Source organism: Bidens hawaiensis, unplaced genomic scaffold (assembly GCF_021521415.1).
Source record: "Bidens hawaiensis isolate Kalapana, Puna unplaced genomic scaffold, B.hawaiensis_p1.1 tig00064036_1, whole genome shotgun sequence".
Taxonomy (NCBI): domain Eukaryota; kingdom Viridiplantae; phylum Streptophyta; class Magnoliopsida; order Asterales; family Asteraceae; genus Bidens; species Bidens hawaiensis.
In genome coordinates, this window is record NW_027501460.1 from 55,881 (window position 1) to 62,566 (window position 6,686).

The 6,686-nt window shown below is 34.8% G+C and overlaps 1 pseudogene; it reads left to right on the forward strand.

Moving 5' to 3' along the window:
* The first annotated feature begins 4,069 nt into the window (after positions 1-4,069).
* On the forward strand, positions 4,070-5,845 carry LOC143604147 (endoglucanase 8 pseudogene; annotated as a pseudogene).
* Positions 5,846-6,686: the final 841 nt, after the last annotated feature.

Here is a 6,686-nt window from a genome sequence, read left to right on the forward strand (position 1 = left end):
GAATGGAAATACATAAAAACTTGAATAAAATGCAGGATGTATAGATGATTGCATATTGTTTTAAAATATAAGTTACTATTTTATAACACAATTTTACATCACATATAATGACTCGGTTGGTGCAAATTAGGGGCTCGAATTGGATTACAACAAGAGATGTGTTGGTTTTCCCGTCCTCTTTCCTTGAACCGTAGTATAATGGTGGTGTTTTTGTGGTTTATTTGGAAGGCAGGGGAAGTTTTGAAAGGAAACAATCTTTTATTCTTTCTCCAAAACAAAATAGCGGTGAGATATAGACAAACATATTTTTGTGAACGAAAAATTAGAGTGAATATGCAATTTTTAGATCGAAAGCAATTGGTATAATACTATAATCCTTAATATATTAAGAGAGAACTGTGGTTTCCGTCATCGTGGTTTGATCAAATATGCGGTTTTAGTACAATAGTTTTAAATTTACGATTTTCATCCAATAGCTTTGTTTTCACATGCAATTAAGCCCGACCCAACTAACCTCATGAACTCTGGTTGTTGAACTCATCAGCGTCCCTCCCCCCCGCGCCCCCGCGAGCGCCCGCGCGGAGATATTTGATCAAACCCAAAAGACAAAAACCGCCATTATCTCTAATAAGTAATAATGTAATATTAACTTCTACTTTGTGCTCTTGCTTGCTCTACCTTTTGTTAGTTTCAATATTCCAAAGATATAATGACTCGAATATATTTATTTTATAGAAGAAATAAAAGAAATAAGATGTAGACAATAGCACAAAGTTTAAGGTAAAGATCATAAAAAGTCGGTGAAACCGTGAAGGTGTGAGGGGCGCAAGGCAAAAGCCAAATATGGTAAATGTTTTATGTTGGCTCAAATGATTAAGATTTTATTTGGCTCTAAGTCTAGAAACAAGTGTTGTCGCCTAACTTTCTTTTTAGAAATTCTTGTTATTTTGATATAATATCTACATAAGATATACCTTTCTTGAGTTAACGCACAATAATCACTTAACGTATATTACGTGCGTGAAAAACGCTCAAGATTTAAAACAAAAAAAAACGTTCAACCTAAAACGTTAAAGGTTAAAACCTAAAGCGTTCAGACTTAAAATATATGTTTTCAATGGTTAAAACTCATCATCAAAGTCAAAATTGATCGATTGAAGCTTCGTATTGATGATTAATTTGTTCGATTTCAAAGATTAATTGATCAATTGGCTTCAATTCCAATTTCAATTATTATCAAAGGCTAAACAAACCTGTGAACAACAATAAGCGACGGTGGATGGTGGTTTCGACGGTGGACGGTGGACGTGGACAGTGACGGATTGCTAAACGGTGATGGTGAATGTGGACGGAATCAATGGGAGCAGAGGTGGACGAAGACCGGCTCGCGTGATTGTGATTTTAGGGTTAGCGTGGCTATTGAAAATTGACGTTCCAAAGTGTCACTTACCTATTATACGATAAAGGATTAATGTATCGGATCCAAAGTGTCACGTACTTATACACATTCTTGTTGGTATTTGTAATGAGTTTAAAAGCCGGGATAGGCTAGTATCGGTATGCTAAAAGTTATACATATTGTTTAGTATGTATCATAATAGTTGGGAAAAATGCGATAAAATCAGGTTACATAAATCTCTTATATATTGGAATTGAAATAAAAGATAGTCGTGGTCTTGAATGTTTATACTTAAATTGATCAATTGATTGTGCATTGAATCATTTAGTTATTTAGTAATGTTAAGACTCTGTGTAATGAATGAAGTCTTTCCAGGGTATTTTGTGTAATTTGGAGTCATGTCATTATAGGTTTTTTCTTTTTCTAATAGGGGTGTTTCCACTAATTACCTAATTATTGTTTTTTTAATTTTTTATTAAAAAAACAAATTAATCAACCACCGATTAGTCTCCACCAAACTTTCACTATTCGCCTCAGTAGCCCAAGGGAGGCGGTGTTGCCGGATGCTTTGGGGCTTTTCGGATGGACAAAGAGCCCAACTGCACACGGTCTAAGAAACATAAAAAAACATTATGAACATCCACAAGGCATCACGTGCCCTAATACAGGGTGAGAAAAAATGCACCTAAAATTCTGACAACAATACAAAGTAAAACACGATAATGCATCGTTACAAAAAATCTAATGTCCTGTTGTACACACCAGAGTTCAACACTTTTTTGAATTGTTCTTGAGTGTATAAATACTACACCGAAAATAAGAATAAAGAAACACTATATTTCATTCGATTTATTTAAGTAAATTTTTTGTTTGAAAAAAGTAAGTATTATTTCTTTTTTTCCTTCTCTTATTTCCATTGCTTGAGTCCATGTGTCCGCCCCTAAATTCTTAGGGCGAACCCAGTACCCACCCACATAGACACCATAGAGGGCAACAACACGCCATAAAAGAAAATTAGTATTATTTATACTCGAAAATCTTAACTAACCCCCATAAAATTTTGTTAAACCCCACGGTTATTTTCCATGAATATAAATCATGAATCCGTCATTGTTCTTAGGGCATTGTTTATCTTTATCAATATCACGAAGTTATTTTCACATTACTCAGGCTTTGAGGTTTTTGAGCAGAATTATTAGAAAAGAAAATCAATCAGCAAAACTAATTTTAACAACAAAAACTATATTTCAATGGGTCGTGCATAGTAATTTATCGGCCCGGACCAAAACTTTGTTTTGAGTAGGATTGAATTTGCTATCTAAAAGGGGTTATCGTTTTCCGTTTACCCGCCACTTCTTTGTAAATCGTTTGGATACTTATTAATGAAAAACCAGATTTATAACTTTATTTAATCAAATATGATTATTAAATTATTTGTCACGGATTCACCACAAAAGTGAGAATATGTCAAAATATTGTATCGTAGTAAACGGTCACAATTTAGTGTGGGGACAACTAACGGTTACTTACTTTCAATAGTCACACACCATCTTAACCCGACCCGAATAGTCACACCACACAAGTCAACAAAAGCCTGTGATCACCCCGACCCATCATTTCAAACCCGGTTACGTGTCACACACTCATTCGCCCATTCTCAAGAATCCAATGACCCACTTCTTATTATTATAATTTTATATTCTATTTTACTCAATACTCATAATATCCTAATAAAAAAAGTTATTTAAATATTCACTCCAGCTCTGCCCTCATTTGTTAAACAAGCCTAGCTGGAGCTCGAGCAAAAAACCAAGCCGATCTCGATCAACTTACAAGATCGGCTCATTAAAAAAAAACTCGAGAATACATTATAAAAATATAACTACTACACCAACGGTTTGTTTTCGTTTCATCACGTAACACAGAGTGACTGCCACTTCACGCGTTGATCCCGTGACAATAGAGATGACAACCGGCCAGGTTTGGTCGGGTATTGGGAATCACATACCCATACTCGACTATAAAATCGTGTCCCATACCCGGCCCATTACCCCTCGGGTATCGAGCATACTTGTGGAAATCGGGTATAACCGTTGGGACTTTCAAGTATATCTTTTTATCACTATAATTATTGTATGCCTTTTATTCACACAACAATTATTACCAATTTAAATGTTTCACAACCTACGGAATACAAAGAATTTTTCGGGTATATGTTCGGGTAAACGTGTATGTGTTTTCAGGTGATCGGGTCGGGTATCATCTAATCTCATACCCGGCCCGTACCTATGAAAAGTTCATTAATCCTATGCCATCCCATACCCATCTGGTTTCGAGTATATACCCACTCCATTTGTTTCGAGTTTCAGGTATACATGCCGGACGCCAGGACTCATACATTTTTGCCATCCCTAGACGACACAATTTCTTGTGGGCCCACCTAACGGTTACTTACTTACACTACTCCCACCCGACCCGAATAGTCACACCATATTACCATTTACCACACAAGTCAACAAAAGCGTGACCCATCACTTCCAACCCCGCCACGTGTCACACTCTCATTCACCCAAACCCAAGAATCCAATGACCCACTTATTATTATTATTATTATTATTATTATTATTCTCTATAAATCAAACGACGACGCTTTCACTTTTATCCATTCCTTTCTTCTCACTCCCGCAACTTCCAAATGGCGCCAAAATCAGTTTCTTCTCCGGCGACTTTTCCGGCAAAATTTCCGGCAACTTTTATTATTTTGATATTATTATTATTATTAACGTCTGCTATTGCTCATGACTACTCTGATGCTCTACGGAAGTGCATTATGTTCTTCGAAGGCCAGCGGTCCGGCAAACTGCCGCCGGACCAGCGCGTAAAGTGGCGGAGTCACTCCGCATTGCACGACGGAGCTTCCGCTGGTGTAAGTAGTTACATTTTACATCGTATGCTTTTAGGCTCGTTAAAAGCATGAGCTTGAGCTTGTGATAGGCTTGTTTGTTAACGAGCCAAGCTCAAGCTCGAGCTCATTAAATAATTTTTAATTAGTATATCAGGTATGTATGTTTTTATTACAATTGTTATATATAAAGTTATGATAAAAATAAGTGAAATAAAGTGTATAGGTATGAATATAAGTAAAATAATTAATAGATGTTAAATAATATACGAGCCAAGCTTGAAAAACTACTAATGACCCAAGCTCGAGTTTTAGAAACAGAGCATGACAAGAGCCTGAATTTGAGCTTCATTTGTTGACTCACAAGCCTAAACAAGTCTATTATTTAACTAATTTTTAATTAATATATGGATTATATATTTTTAAAATAATTTGTAATTTAATATATATAAAATTATGATAGAATAAGTAAAATAAAATAAATAGGTAAATTAATAAATAAATAGCGAACGAGAGCTTGAAAATACTTATGAGCTATAGCTTAGACGATTTACACTTTACACCCCTACATTTCACTAAATAGTCTGAATTTCTAATTATTTAGCGAAATGTAGGTTACTATTTAATCAGGATTTCATACGTAATGTTGTGTGTTAGAATTGATTGTGCGCTTGTAACTGTTCGGTCTGGTTTGGTTTTGAATTATATTTGACGGTTCGGTTTCAGTTTTCGATGATCAAAAGCCGTTACTAACAGTTTGTCTAAAAAACCGTCAAAACCAGACGGTGAACACCCCAAACTCGAATTAATTTATTAAGTCGAACTAATTAATAAATAATTAGCAAATGAGAGCTTGAAAAATACTCATGAGCTAGAGCTAGAGCCTAGACGAGCTCGAGCTTAGCTCGTTTACACTTTACACCCCTATATTTCGCTAAATAGTCAGAATTTCTAATTATTTAGTGAAATGTGCGTTAGAATTTCTAATTATTTAAAATTATATTTGAAAGTTCGGTTTTGGTTTCGATAACCAAAAGCCGTTACTAACAGTTTGGCTAAAAAACCGTCAAAACCAGACCGTAAACACCCCAAATTCGAACAAATCATGATCTCGATTTCATACTATTGCGCATTAGATCGATTTGAGAGGCGGATACTACGACGCAGGCGACAACATTAAGTTCGGGTTCCCAATGGCATTCACAACAACAATGCTAGCTTGGAGTGTGATAGATTTCGGTAGGATAATGGGAAGTGAACTAACAAATGCAGTTAAAGCAGTTAAATGGGGAACAGATTACTTATTAAAAGCAACCGCAACCGAAGGCGTCGTTTACGTTCAAGTAGGCGACGCTATTTCGGATCATAACTGTTGGGAGCGACCCGAGGACATGGATACGTTGCGTACGGTGTACAAAATCGATCGGAACCACCCGGGATCTGACGTGGCAGGGGAGACTGCCGCGGCTTTGGCAGCCGCATCGATTGTGTTTAGGTTACGTGACCCGGGCTATTCTCGTATCCTGCTCAATCGCGCTGTTAAGGTACGATATTATTGTTATAATTATTGGGGGATTTTAGCCGTTAAAAATAGAAAAAAAAAGTTTTAGCACAAACAAAAGTAATATTCATGTGTTATTATTATTATATGTGACAAATTGCTAATTGGATTGGATTTTTTTTGTACATTTTGAAACAAAGTATAATATATCATGTGCATAGCATATTGACTAAATATTTTAGTGGCCTATAAAATATTGACACGTGTTATACGGCCGTAAAACTTAGTTACTTCTATAACACATTCACATTGACATGTATTTCAGGGGTGTGCATCTGCATGGTTTTGTTTAGTTTAGTTTTAAGCTAAAACTAAATAAAAATCGAAATTTTGAATTTTAAGATTTTTAAAATTCGTTAGGTTTTGGCTTTTTCAATTTTGATATTTGAGTTTCAATTTTTAGTCGCCTATAAAATATTGACACGTGTTATACGGCCGTAAAACTTAGTTACTTCTATAACACATTCACATTGACGTGTATTTCAGGGGTGTGCATGTGCATGGTTTTGTTTAGTTTAGTTTTAAGCTAAAACTAAATAATTTGAATTTTAAGATTTTTAAAATTCGTTAGGTTTTGGTTTTTTCAATTTTGATATTTGAGTTTGAAAATTTTTAGTCAAGAATAAAAGTTGACCAATGATATTGAGTTTTAGCCTAAATTTTTTTTGTTAGTTAATATTTAAATATGATTGATTATTATCTGAGCTTAAATATTTGAGTTTAACTGTATATTAAATTCTAATAAATTACTTAAAGTTCAAAATAAAAAATGAAAATTAATAAGTTTAGTTTGGGTTTTTCAGTTTTAATTACATGCAAAAATG